Here is a 15,454-nt window from a genome sequence, read left to right as displayed (position 1 = left end):
ACACAGGTTTGATCTCGACATATCAATCGCTGGATATAAAATTATCGCGGATGTAAGCTGTTATTTAGAATTACGTACATTTTCATCATCGTCAACATCAGTCAATTCAAATCAAGGTATTGCTGAAAGTGTAGTAGCCAAACTCCCGCCAATAAACCTACCTTCGTTTGAAGGAAATTATATTGAATCAAGTGTAAAGGGCTAAGCACAAAAGCTAATTGTTCATTTAGCAATTACCCATGACAATTACATGACAGCCTACAAACGAAAACTTTGTAAAAATTGCTTAAAAACCAATCATATCTCAGACAGCTGCAAAGGTAGTGTGTGGCAGTAACACAACACATTATTGCATAAGGATACCATGGAGCAATTGGGTGAAATTAACAATGAAGTAAATGTCCTAAATTCGAGTACTCCGACATTGTCAACAGCAATGGTGCAATGGTGCAAGTACGAGATCACGTAGGTAATTTTACCCAGTTACGAGCTCTCTTCGACGGTGGCTCACAATCCAATTTCATTACAGAATCAGTTTTGAAAAAGTTAAATTTGTCATGCTACAATACGAATATAGTTTGTGTGGAGTTAACAACAGCCACAGCTTGGTTAATAAGAGCACAACGCTGATTTTCAAATCAAATATCAATAATTTTCAAGCATCAGTAAAATGTCTAGTGTTGCCGACCATCACTAAAAACATCCCAGCGAGTTCGTTAGTTTAGGACACTTACAAATCCCTAGTAATATAAAATTGGCCGACCCTACGTTCTATAAACCCCGTCCCATTGATCCTTTTCTCGGAAACGAGCTGTTCGGGAAGGTACTGAGCGTCGGGAAGGTGCAATTAGGCCCGACCAAACGGTTGATAGCTAAAAATACTCAGCTGGGGTGGATTTTAGGTGGATGTTGGGACACTAACAAAGAAAACGCAAAGACGATCTGCACTTTTTCCAGCAAGGACTTGGATAAGCAAATGGTCAAGTTTTGGCAAATTGAGTAAATAGGCCATAAACCGATTCGTTCCAGGGAAGATGAAAGGTATGAGAAACAATTCTCAGAATTTCACAAACGGCTTGCTACCGGCAAATTTCAGGTATATTATTATAGACTACGTCCACTGATAGAATGCAGTTTTTTAAATATCCTTAAATAACAAAATCCCCAAAGCACAACATTAAAATATTAACAAAGTATCATAGGTTGTGTTGGTAATATCTTGAAACATTCGCGCCACGGATTCTCATTGGTTGTTACGAAACCCACGCGAAAAATAAATTATATGACATTTCAAATTTGAAATTGTCAGTGCTGTTATAGTATTTTACAGTAGAAGTCCGTTAGGATAGCCTTTACTGCCGAGCCAGAGATTTTGTGAGACGAGCTCGCAGAGCGAGTCGAATAATACTGGCGAGGCTGTAAAGGCCCTAACGGACGTGTATTGTACAATAGTTTTTGTAATATCTGTACGATTCGTTCACAATTATCTTTTTGAAATAAATTTTTTTCAACGCCATCGAAAAAACCGAATGATTAATAAGTGTGCGGAGGACGTCGTCATGTTAACCGTTGTTTGTGAAAAAAAGTTGTTTCAACGTTGTTTGTCAGATTTATTCAACGCTTAACTTTCCGTTGAAAATAAATTAATGAAATCAATAAAAAATCGCAATCAAGATATGCCCGATGTCCGGAAGTGAGGTATCGTTATTGCCTGCAAAATCGTGCTTGTGTTAGTCTTAAAATTGTGAAGCGTCATCTTCTATCTTGTCTACATTTGCTGCTGTTTGTCAGATTTGTTCAACACTTAACTTTCCGTTGAAAATAAACGACTGAAATCAATAAAAAATCGCGATCAAGATATTCCCGATGTCCGGAGAGCAAGTGAGGTCAAAGTTATTCCCTGCAAAATCGTGCTTGTGTTGTGGTGTTAAAAGTCTGAAGCATCATCTTCGATCTCGTCTACACCTGCTAGTGGCATACGGATTTCGATTAATTCAAGGTGTGTCCCATAACATTAAACATTAATTATTGTACCAATTAGTTTTATCGTTCTTATATTATAACATAATTACATAAACATTTTTGTTTTATAATACAAAAATTTCCGATAATATTGCGGAATCTGGAAAAGTGCCCCGAATGCTTGTAGCGTTTCCACGTTGAATGGCAAGGGAAATCCTCTCGAAAAGGAATTTCTTTGATTTTGAATCGCCTGATTCCGCGATAAGTCGGTTTCCGATGACATTAATGAAATCGATGGCTTCTTTGCACCAAGGGCCTAAGGTTTCAAATGCTAAACCTTTAAACACGTAGTTTGACGAAATGATTGAACTATATTTAAAAGTTATTAGTTTAAATCTTGTTGCGGTTTTGATCTGTTGCGTTGAGATTTTTTGTTGATTTTTTTGAATTTGTGAAGAGAGTGCGTGCCACAAGAATCTAGCATAATGAACCCTTTCAGTGACATTACAAACATCGAAAATGATACAGAGGATACAGAGGTCATTTTTGTTCATGCATTAAATATTAAATAATGTCGTGTTTGTGTTTAGCCATTTCCGAAAAAAGCTGGATCTTTTAATTTCAGTAGGCAGCTTTTTTCGGAACGTCACTTAATACACTATATTCCAACCAGCTAGGGTAGAGTTTATACCATGAAGTCATGAACTATTAAATTGTCTAAATTTATCATTGAATTTCGTTCTCGGAAATAACTTCAAGATTGGTTGTGTGGGTCCATCAGTAACATTTTGTGAAATATCTCCTGGCCCTGGAGGCTGTTTGTGAGTCGATGGCTTTTCTTTTTCACTTTGCTTATTTTTGTCCAACAACCATTCGTTAAATTTGGGAGATTTTTCATCATCTCCACCAGGGTCGGACTCTGCGTCTGATAAGACGTCACTTTCAAATTGAAGATCTGGTGTACATTGAAGACTGGACACAAGGGCAACTTTAGTTTTGGCGCTTTCAACGAGTATTTCAAAGTCAGGAGGCTGATTTTCAGTAACTTTTGTACTTGTTGATGGTTCCTCTGATGATTCTCCATTTTTTTTTTGCTTCTTATGTGATGAAAAAAATCTTGCACCTGTTGTTCTTTTACCACTCATTTTAATCAGTAACACAGTACCACAGTCCGCACAATAAAATGTCAAACCTGGCGGTAAAGACAGAAGAAAGAAACTGAAAGCTGAACCGGGAATTAACCCATATGATTGTTTTTAGTTTATTTTTGTATTTGCTGAGTTGACGACTAAGAAGTTGATAACGTTGTGGATAGCTTGGACGGGCAGGTCTGATTTAATGACTCAAGTATTTTTATTGGGAAAAATGTTCATGTAAGTGCTTATTCACAATGGGCATAAGACATAAAAAATACATAAGAGATACCTAAGAATAATTTATAAATTTGGGCAATTGGAAAATAATTTATGTGCCCATATAACTCGAATATGATTCTCCATGCCTTTTTGTACACAACAATATTCACTGAGGTCACTTCTCACAAGTTATATAAAAATTAATAGTATACACACTGCATGTATCATGAATTTCTTATGCCTTATGTCAAGCTTATGTCCAGTGTGAATAAGCACTTAGGGATATTGTTCTAATAACATCGTCAGCGACAAATTTACAACACCTGAAACTTTACACTAAATTCATAAGTGGATTCCTTTCTTGTTCTAAAAATATTTTCTTAGTTTTCTTAACGTGGGCACACAGGTGAGGCCCTAGCTACGGGCCTGAGTGAGGACAGGTGATACATATAAAAAAATTAGCTTACCTGAAATAATATCTCAAAAACGTTGCTAGTTCCTAGACTAATAGTTTAGCATCAGTTGTTATGTTTTCGTTATAAAGCTTATTTAATTCAAAGTTATATAGGTTAGGGTTGTAGGGTTCATCTTATAAATTTAATTTGAGAGAGAACACTTTTTCATCACCCAGCATCACTATCACTAGTCGGTGACCTCGTCAGCTTTAGGGTATCGGCAGCGTCTCCAACCTTTTTGTACGGGTTCTTCTTCGGGCCCTATCGGACCGGAGATTTCTCACGTTGTCGCGAGATTCCTTCCCGAAACGGGGAGGAGCGCAGGACCAACCGTCGCGCGAGGGCGGGTAGTGGGCTTAGCACCCCATAAAGGGACCTCAACCCTTCTCCTCCTTCGTGGAACCAAATTCTCCATTTTCGGGGTCAATATTCTTTTACGTTGAGAAGTCTCGGGGGCTCGGGGGGAAAAAACACAAGTCATCTTTGAAAAAAAAAATCTTGACAACTAGTATTTATATTTTTATTTATTTTATTATATTTAGAGTTTTTTTAATGGAGAATGATGGAAAAATTCTTGCTTATTGTGATAAATATCAGCTTAACCCCTTCATTCTTTACTCAACTGGATGATGATGTTTTGTCTGATAACATTATCGAAAACAGTCAAAATTTGAACTGGGTCGCCGGAAGGAACTTTCCAGAAAACGAAGCCAAGGAGTTGGCGAAAGGAATTGTCAACTACATAAACTTGGACGAAATCAACACCCTCGACACTCCAAACTACAGGGCCGCTCATTACAAACACATCCCATCCTGGTTCGACACAAGATACCAATGGCCAAAATGCAAAGATCTAATAAGTTCTAGTCTACGTTACGTGCCAGTATGTGTAGACGATGTGTGGGTAAGACCTCAAATTGTAAAGCTTTTACTCAAAGTAGTGATAGGTTGCTGCCCCCGCTAAGGTTATGACAGCCAGGATGTGCATCGAAACAAACGGGAATATTCAAGTACCATTGTCTGGAGATGACATATGGACGTGTTGTGACTTCTGTCAAAATAGAGGGAGGACACTCTTCAACGCATGGAAGTTTTGGGTCCGCGAAGGAGTTGTGAGTGGAGGCGATTATTATAAGTCAGACCTCGTAAAATAACAACTTCCATTTTGTGAATATTTTTCCATGATTTACTAATTCGTAAGGGTTGCAAACCTCATTTCACATAATTGAAAACAATGATATAGTGCGGGTTCGAATGCAAACGCGAGTGTACTATCGCGGCCAAAATACTTTGGTCGTCAATGTGACATAAATGATATTCAATTGTAAAGCAAGCTTGAGGATGTTTAACCTTATTTTTTATTGTTGTCAAAATTATTTAATAGTTATTTAAGATATAAGTGTAAAAAGTTATCCTTTATTGCACGAACGGGTTTAAAATACGACCGAGGTACGAGGGAGTATTTTAAAAGATGTGAGTGCAACAAAGGAACTTTTTACACGTATGTCTTACAACATTTTATTTACGATCGTGAGCTCATCACACCGGTTTCAACATAAATTTGTATAAAATAATTCATTGGTTCAATATTTCATGAATAACCACAGTCGTTTGAGAACCACGTCATTTAGCAACCTAAACAATGTTTCCAACAAATTCGATTGTTGTATTCTGACAGTTCTGTGCCATAAAAGCGAGAAATCGTGCTCTAAAACTTTTAGAGAACGATTCCGGCAGTTTCTCTAAACGTCAACTTTGACAACGATTTTTAGTGCAAAAAGTGCCTACTTTTTACGCGATCGTAGATAATAGTGATTTAAGATATAAGTGTAAAAAGTTATCCTTTATTGCACGAACGGGTTTAAAATACGACCGAGGTACGAGGGAGTATTTTAAAGAATGTGAGTGCAACAAAGGAACTTTTTACACGTATGTCTTACAACATTTTATCTACGATCATAACCTTTTACTTTTAGTAATTGTTTTATTTGTGATTTTTTAAATTGTGACAATGTGATAACTACATCAGCGTGCGTTGATCGCCACGTGCTACCTGCGTTGTTTAGCTCCCAGTTTATAAACAAAGTGTACGAATTTAAGACGCCATTTGTAAAGTGGAAACAAATTTTTGAAAAAATGTGTGAAAACAATGAAGAAAATATTCCCCCGGAAGTATTTGAAGCTGCACGTAAAGCTACTTTAAATTTACTACCCCAAAAGTCTCGCCAACAGTACGAACTGGTGTTCAAGAAGTTCAATGAGTGGTGCATTAGGAACAAGGTCGAAATGAATGTAACGGAAAATGTGTGTCTAGCTTATTTTGCTGACAGGGCTAAACATGTAAAACCATCAAGTCTTTGGTCGGAATACTCTATGGTAAAGTCTTCGCTGCTGATAAAAAAAAACATCGACCTTAAACATTTTTTTAAATTAACTGCGTTTATGAAACGGCAATCGGCAGGCTATCAATGTAAGAAGTCTAAAGTATTCAGCAAGGACCAAATTTACAAATTTATTAATGAAGCACCAGACGAAACATACTTGATGATGAAGGTAAATAACTTCATTGTAATTATTTTCAATTAATTATAATATTCTAAAACTGCAGGTCGTGTCTATTTTTGGAATTGCAGGCGCGTGTAGAAGGGAAGAGTTTCTCAAGATGAGCACTAAAGATATAGAAGACACTGGTTCTATCTTAGTAGTGAAAATACCTGACACGAAAACCAATAAACCCCGAACTTTTGTCATTGATGGAAGAGATCATGACATCAAAAATATGGTTGAAATTTATAGAAGATATGTCTCCCTTAGACCTTCACATACAAAACATGAGCGATTATTTGTTTTTTATCGAAATGGAAAATGTTCCACCCAACCAGTCGGGATTAATACCTTTGGAAAAATATCTAGTGACATTGCTAAATATCTTGGCTTGACAAATCCACATGAGTATAGTGGTCACACTTTTAGAAGGTAATTATTATAAACTCGTATATTATACACTCATATATTATTTACTATTATCATTAGATCCTCTGCCACCATCCTTGTCGATGCTGGAGGAGACATATTATCTCTAAAGAGGCATGGAGGATGGAAGAGTACAACCGTGGCAGAGTCGTATGTGGAGGAATCCATAGCAAATAAGATTTCCATTTCCAATAAAATTTTGGGGATAGGAGAAAATCAGCCTAGTACTTCTTCTACTAGTCGTGCGGAAAATGAAATGGGTACATCTTCTCAACTGCCAAGCACTGCCAAATCCTCACAGCCTCAAGTACCAAACTCTTTACCGAAGATTATTGTTAAAAATTGCCCCAACTGTAAAGTGGATGTACATATAGGGAAGAATTATAGTATATTATACAGGGTGGTCCCGATATAACCTGCCAAAAAAATTCTGGGTCATTAGAAGGATCTAACAAGTCCAAAAAACCCCCCTTCGTTAGGTCCAAAATAATGGGGATAAATTAACCCCTATCCACACCCATTCGACGCTGCTGACCACAAAAATACGTACCTACTCAGGAATTAATTGTTGGTGTTTGTAAGGATGACAGTATCTAAGCAACATAGATACCTGTATCGTTTATGACAAATCTCAAATCTGACAAACTAAGGCCGGTATTTATAGTCGGCAACTCAAGTCCAACTTGGGTAAGTTGTACTCAAGTCCTGAGTTTTGCTCAAGTCTAGATGCATATTATAGTCATTATTTCGGCTAAACTCGTAAAAGTTAGACTTGAGTCTTACTCCAGTTTCGTTTGAGTCGAGTTGCCATGGTTATACCATACACCTTGTGACAGCTTGTTTTGAATTCTTTTGAAAAATGAAAATCCCGTACAGTTTAAAGGAGAAAATTCTGTTGGCTTCTCTCATACACGATATGGAAGAGGCAATAAAAAATAAAAAAACAAATACAGTTTCGGTAGAACGAAAAAATAGTATTTAGGAAAGGATTAACACCCAGTACAATAGCTAACCAGAGAGTACTACAGTACGCACGGCCCAGCAATTGAAAAAACTGTGAACCAATATACAATACAGGGTATTTCACGAGTGATAATGAGCCTAACGGAATAAAAATGAGACCCACACTACATTTCCGAAAAAAGCTGGCTACTGAAATTAAAATGTCCGGCTTTCTTTGAAAATATATTGTGGGGTGCATTTTTTATTCCGTTAGGTTCATTATCACTCATGAAATACCCTGCATACAAAATACGTTGTATTTGGAACTTCTTCTTTAAAGTCATAACTCATAACAATCTTCCATCCTGCGATAAATAGGTATTTAATGCTTACATCTGAAATTCAAATCTGAACATTAGTGCCTACCCATATACTCGTAATTGAAACGAAACGAAAAACAGGAAAACAGCAACTGTCAGACAATACAAAGACAATTTTGGACCTCTAAACTCATGTAAGCAAGACTTGAGTCTGCCTAACCCCTAACTTGGGCTTGAGTCAAACTTGAGTGCTCATCAATGCTCAAGTATTGTTTATAAAACACAAATCGGAACTCAAGTCTGTCTCAAGATTGAGTCTAACTTAAGTTTGGACTATAAATACGGGCCTAAATCAAATTAATGACATTTATTGAAAACGCTGGACACTGTGTGCGTTAATTCACCAGTACAAAAGCTGATTTTGTAAATAAATGTAGAGATAGTGTGTGCAAAATTGTGGAAGAACTGTGTAATAAGAGTATCGTCTTAATTGTGGTTAAATAGCCAAAATAATGTATTGAAAACATTTATTTACACTTTACATATTCCTACTTTCAACTCTAACTGAGAATATCTACTAACTAATGAAAGGTAAACTAGACTAGAAACATTATTTTATAATAAATGTTCTGTGTGCCTTCCGTTGGCATTTAAGCACATTTGAGTACGCCGGTACCAATTTTCATAAACAGAATTCAGCATTTCTGGGTTTTTACGAATCTGGTTCGCGGCATCTGTGTCGCGTTTCTGGAGTTGACTTTTTGTATTTATTTCAACTTCGTATACCAAATCTTTCGTGTGGCCCCAAAAATTAAAATCCAGAGGGGTTAAATGGAGGATCGGGGACGCCATCGTATTGGAATCAGTCAGAACCAACCTCACATAAATGCAGATGTAGCTCCACAAAAGTACAACGGGACGGAAGGACTCCTTCAGGAAAACGCTCGCCGTATGGTAGCCTTGCCGGTCTTGAATTACCACGTGCTTCGCCATAGAGTAAATGCAAATCGGCGTATTCTTGTTTCGTGAATTTCATAACTTTTTAAAGGATTCGCAAATTTAAAATTAAACTTGACAAATGTCATAGGTGTTGCAGGTACCGTTGCTAAAGAAATCGCAGCCAAGTAACCAGAATTACCTTTTTAAAACTGATTAACTCATTAGCGTACAGCAAATTTTGACCAAATTTTCAATTATTTTTATCTCGAAAACGAAAAGACTTTTATTAGAAACTTTTTTTGTGTATGAGTTCTACTCATCGTCACCTATTACTGGATTTCTTCTGGCAGGTTATATCGGGACCACCCTGTATATTGAGGGAGAGAAATGCATGATTTTTCCTAAGGTGCAGTTTGTAGCCAGAGGGCGAAGCCCGAGGGCTACAAAGCACCGAGGGAAAAATGAGCATTCTCTCCAGAAGTATATATACTATTTTTTTCACGGTAGGGAGTAGAAACAGCACAAAAATCTCAAATTTTAAGAATAAAAAAATGATGACAAATGAGTTGTCATCTTTCGATGAATTTAATGGAATTAGTAGTTGCCTTGACAACACAATTAGATTTTTGTCACAACAGTCAAAAAAAAATGAAAACTCCCATTAGATTTTTGTCACAACAGTCAAAAAAAAATGAAAACTCCCATTAGATTTTTGTCACAACTGTCAAAAAAATGAAAACTCCCTAGGGAGCATATTTGCTCCCTAGGGAGAAAATGCTCTACTTCTGTCACGATGTTGACATCCGAAAAGTTGATTTCTACTCCCGATCGTGAAAAAATTCTTTTAATAGTAAATATGTATCTATGTTTTGTTAATACCAACACTCTGTATCATAGACAACACAGTAAACCTATAGAACGCAAACTCCTATGCATTTTCCCCATTTTTTTGGAAACGCACCCACCACAAGCCGTCAGGGGACGCTGCCGTTTTATAAAAATAAAAATCGCGGAAACTTATGCCAAAATTTAAAAAATTATATTTTGACATATCAAGTCATAAGTAATAAATTTACTATTGTGCGACTTTGCACCCTGCAAAGGAATTATAAACCATGTGGAACTCGCCATAGATTTCCATATCCCGGGCGTTTTATGGAATGGATTAAAAGACGGGTAACAAGCAGTTATCAACTTTGGAGCCTATGAAAGTACCTACACTTTCATAGGCTCCAAAGCTAACACAGCTACACTGTGTGTGGACTTCATTTTACCAGCAAAGACTTCGGCACGAACGAATATGGCCGTAGATACCCTCGATACAACTTCCCTCCTTTTCCAGTCCAGACTTACTTCCAGTAATAGTAAAAAAATATTGATAATTATATTTCAACTGAAAACTATTTTTTATAGAATTTTCATCCGATCTACTGATCTACGATATTTCTACTGAAGACGCTATAAGTAAATTGTGTAAATCCTGTTTTATGTAGTAATGAAGATATAAATTCTTGTGGAAGTTTCAAAAAGAAAATGAGAAAAGCTGAGCATATTTAAAATTATAAAAAGGCAGAATGTTAATCCAAAATTCGGACTGCAACTAGGGGCTGCAATGTACCGAAAACGTTACATGCAAAATTCGATGTCAAAATAAAGAGCAAAATTTTGAAGGTGAGGAAGCCATAAATCTCTGTTTGTCACAATTGAGGAAAAGAAATACCAAACCAAAATTTATAAAAATGCAATGGAAATGTATCGAAAAAAATTGAAAATAAAAACTTCAAAATAAATGTAGTCTTAATTTCATAAATAAATTATTTTGAAAATTAAAATGAATGAAAAAGCCAGGATATCCAGCTGGCTGTGTCTTATTTTGCACCTACCACAAGCCAGTAGATGGCGTCGGGACACAAAAAACTATGGGAGTTTGCGTTCTATAGGTTTACTGTGTTGTCTATGCTCTGTATATTAAATCACTGACCTCTAGAGGTCAGTGATATTAAATAAATATAAAAATCGTTATTACAGATTTCTTCTTTTTTGACATAATCGTGCACTAAAATTTTTATAACACTATTTTCTTGTTTGACATAATCGTGGACTAAAAGTTTTATGGCACGATTCCGTCAATTCACTAAACGTCAACTTTGGCAACGATTTTTAGTGCAAAAAGTGCCTACTTTTTACATGATCGTAGATAAAAGTCATAAAGAAATTTCAAAATTTAGCACCAGGTATTAAAATTTGTGACCGAGGAAGTTTATCTCTTTTAGGCTCTCCAATCTTTGACCAAGGCTTCAAAAACACTGTCGAAAAAACTATTATTACAGTTGAAAATCTTTTAAATAAAGCTGAATTTCTTAGCAGACACGTGGCTTATACCTTAATCAAGAACTGTCTTTTCATACCGAAATTTAATTTTTTATTAAGAACAACTCCTTTTTGGAAATTTTCTAATTACGTTAATTCCATTGATTCTTCTTTAAAATCATCTTTAGAAAAAATATTTAATCTGATTTACAATGGTGTCAGTCCACTTTACGGATTAGATTTGGTGGACTGGGAATTCGCCGCATTTCCGATATTTGCCTCCCTGCTTTCCTATCTTCAGTTTATGGTGTTAAAAAGCTTGTTTCTCAATTACTAAATTCAAAGGATAATGAGCTTATTATTCACCATTATGATGAAGCTTTAGCAGGCTGGGATGTAGAAAATGAGAACGAAAGACCAACAATTCCACAATTTCAGAAGAATTGGGATAATATCAATATCAAAAGAATAATTGACAATGACTTAATCTTTAATCCATCTAGGGACTTGGCTCGTTTTAAGGCTTTGCAATGCAGAGAATCAGGACCTTGGTTACATGCAATACCTTCTCCTAATATTGGTACTCTTTTAGATAACACTTTCTTCCAAGTTTGTATTGGTTTAAGATTGGGTTGTAATCTTTGTACACCTCATATTTGCAAATGCAATGCGAAAGTTGATGAAATTGGTATTCACGGTCTAAGTTGTTCCAAAAGCAGTGGTAGATTTTCAAGACACACTGAAATTAATTCTATTATCAACCGGTCTTTGACTTCTATTCATGTTAATTCAACTTTAGAACCAAACGGACTATCTCGTGATGACGGAAAACGCCCTGATGGGATGACTTTAGTACCGTGGATTAAAGGTCAACCTTTGGTTTGGGACGTTACTGTCGTAGATACACTTGCAGACAGTTACGTATTGAAATCATCTGAAGTCTCAGGTTTTGCCGCTGAAATGGCTTGCAAACGCAAACATAACAAATATAGTTCAATTATTTCGTCAAACTACATATTTAAAGCTTTAGCTTTTGAAACCTTAGGCCCTTGGTGTAAAGAAACAATAGATTTCATTAATGTCATCGGAGACCGACTTATCGCGGAATCAGGGGATTCAAAATCTAAGAAATTCCTTTTTGAGAGGATTTCCCTTGCCATTCAACGTGGAAACGCTGCAAGCATTCGGGGCACTTTTCCAGATTCCGCATTATTATCGGAAATTTTCGCATTAAATTAAAAATGTTATTTTATGTTAAATTTTAATAAATGATACTAGACTTTTAATCTATCAGTGTCATACAGGTGGGGTAAATCCCAGCTGCGGAGGCAGGGTTCAAAAGCAAAAGATCAACATGGTCGCGGTTTAGACAACCTTCAGAAGCAAGTAAGACAATTCTATATTTATCAAAAACTGAAGGTGCCATATTTTTGACAAGAATAATTTGAAATTGTCATGTATATTGACATTAATACTTGATTTACATTTGAAGTGTCAAAAAGTGACGACCAAGGTATTTTGGCCGCGATAGTACTAACAAAAAAACAAAACAGAGTGTGTCGTGAAGACGCACGATAGAAGTGAAACTTTTGTATTACAGGGAACCATTGTAATTATTCATCAATCACTTTTAAATAGCATATTCACAACAAAATTGTATATTTTAATGAAGAAAATATATATTTTTTTATAGCCTTCCCCTTTCACCATATTGGCCTATCAGGTACCCTGCGGTCGACTAATGTTTTCCATTTTTCCTTTGGTGGTGCGGCGGGGCTCCGGCCACCCACGCCCACCCTCTGCCACCCTCTCCTCTCCTCTCCTTTGTCTGGACGATACGAAACGCACACAACACAACATCCATGGGAGGCCCATCCGGCCTGGGATTCGAACCCTGCTGACCTCGCGGTGGTGTCGGAAGAGTGTCGCTCTTCCTTCCACCACGCTACCGTCAGCCCCTGATAGACATACACACACATCCATGGCCCGGCTGAGGTTCCTTCCTTCGAAAAAATCCTCCCCCAGCGACTTTACATGACAATAAGAAAAATACAGAATAACACAATAAATTTGACTATCTACCTCTGGAGGAGTGTAGAAAAAGTAAGAGTTCCCTTTCTTTTGTTTTGTTTTTGTCGGGATGAAACTATACAACAAATAAAATAACAACGGTTGTTCAGAACCTAAACTCGTAATACAAGAACAAAGCGGCACCGTGAAACAAATGATAGTTATGTTATTACGAATAGACACTGTAAATGGGATGAGTAAAACCCCCAAAAATCATCCACAAATGATGGCGCACTATAATCTTTTCAATTGCCAAAGTTACACAACATGTTACATAAAATTGCACAGCAAGACTCTAAATTGCAATAACAGACACTCTAATTTCCTAATTGAATATTACGGACCTCTGACTCTCAGCTCTTCAAGATAGCACGCGGTCTCCGATCGCGAAGTTAACCTAGTTCTCGCCCCCCAGTCTCCTAATTTCTACCCTAGTGACGTCGGGTCGTCCAAGTCCCTGCGACATCTAACTCGTTATGGGTGCAGTGCCCCAGTTTGTGTCCTCCGAATCACCCTTGCGGGTCCCACACTGGATGAAACAGAGGCCTTCCACCGAGGGCGTCGAGAAACTACATGGCCAAGGTCACACGTCATGAAAAAGCCTCGTGGGTCCCACGTGGGCAATCTCACGTCGGCCCTTTTTATGTGTTCTCGTTCTTCATTGCAACGTGGATGAACTGACCCCGCGTTTACACTCCTAATTTCGGCCAAACACGTCCCACGTTTTTTCTTGTGGCAAATGGAAGGCCGTTCCCAAAATGGACTCCCGTTTTCCCTTAAATCGCTGACGCAATGTGTTCGGTTAACCGTTTCTACCCCTACTCAGAAAATGGACTCGCCCAAAGTATTTCTAACTGTTCACCGCTAAATAACTCTGATTTTAAAACCTGGACGCGACCAACTGATTCCCACGGTTCACCCCTTACTCTCTCTAACTTTGAAAATGGACTCGTCCCACGGCTGTTAACTACCTGACAACTTTATTGCGACGTTCCCTCAAGAATTTACCCACTCTATCAATTCCTACTTCACCCGAGCTTATCGGAATAACAAAACGCAATAACATACCTGCTAAACACTACTTGTTGTCTGTAAGATCGTCCTACCTGAATTACAACGCGCAAACTGTTGGCGACACACGAGGTGCACACCTGTAATCTCCTCCGCGATTGGCGAATGTTTACGGAGCACGGCCCAGATTACATTGACAATACACAAGAAAATGCACGACTCGAGATTCGTAACAGCAATAACTACATTTTCAACTAAAACAATGAAAGCGACCCGTTTAACCAAATACCACCCTTCCCTTCCGAGGGCTGAGAGTCGAGTACCGCGTCGGTTCGTGTACCAACTGTACGCAATCAAAATCTAGCAACCGTGCACAACAAAAGAACCAAATAGTTCCTCTAGCGTTTGTTTCGGCGGCGGCAATTTGAATTCAAACTGGAGCAGGTGATCACGTAGTTAAAATTATAGGGTGGGGTGAAGAAAAACGTGAACCATACTGGCTCGTTGCTGGCAACATGGGTAATCGTTTCGGTAAACATAATGATAAAATTTCCCAGAGGTAAAGACGAATTTGAAATTGAAAGACATGTTGTGGCGGGAAGAAAATACTCATTACTGTCACCTCGTGAGTATCTGGTACCGTCGAGAAGTGAAGAGACACAATTAAATATAAGTTTTAATAACTGTTGTACTGATGTAATTAGAAAATCTCTTCGAAATATACCTTACCAAAATGATCTTGATTTAGAAGTAAATTTATGAAACGAAACGAAATTTCTCCCGATTATTATTTGTAGGTATGTTGATAAGTGTACAAGTCGCAAAACTTAGCTTGATACTAAGGAAATCGATGCGCAGTGAAATTGTGGAAAGTAGTGGGGAGAGAACCATGAACCACAGTAAATGAAGCCGTCGGAGGATCTTTCTTGCAAGTCGAATTTCTCACTCTATTTGCGCATCCCAAGTATCAAGCTACTTTTTGCGAACATGGACAACGAACGAAACCCTAAAGAGCAAAATCCCATCTTGCGAAATGAAATACGAGGAGAGATTCTTATATTATCTACCTTGCTATGAAGGAAAAGAGTTGAGAGTAATATTTTATTTTTCAACCATA

At 37.4% G+C, this 15,454-nt stretch overlaps 1 long non-coding RNA gene across 2 annotated transcripts; it reads left to right on the top strand.

Moving 5' to 3' along the window:
• The first annotated feature begins 4,336 nt into the window (after positions 1-4,336).
• LOC138137722 (uncharacterized) lies at positions 4,337-10,736 on the top strand. Of its 2 annotated transcripts, XR_011161860.1 has the most exons (4): positions 4,337-6,325; positions 6,381-6,748; positions 6,806-10,304; positions 10,360-10,736. It is a non-coding gene; the product is annotated as an uncharacterized lncRNA (long non-coding RNA). The 2 variants fall into 2 exon arrangements; XR_011161859.1 differs by having other exon boundaries at positions 5,581-6,325; positions 6,806-10,736.
• The last annotated feature ends 4,718 nt before the right edge of the window (positions 10,737-15,454 follow it).

Source organism: Tenebrio molitor, chromosome 9, assembly GCF_963966145.1.
Source record: "Tenebrio molitor chromosome 9, icTenMoli1.1, whole genome shotgun sequence".
In the NCBI taxonomy this organism is placed as follows: domain Eukaryota; kingdom Metazoa; phylum Arthropoda; class Insecta; order Coleoptera; family Tenebrionidae; genus Tenebrio; species Tenebrio molitor.
Note: the sequence above shows the minus strand (reverse complement) of the source record. Positions and strands in the feature narration are given on the sequence as shown.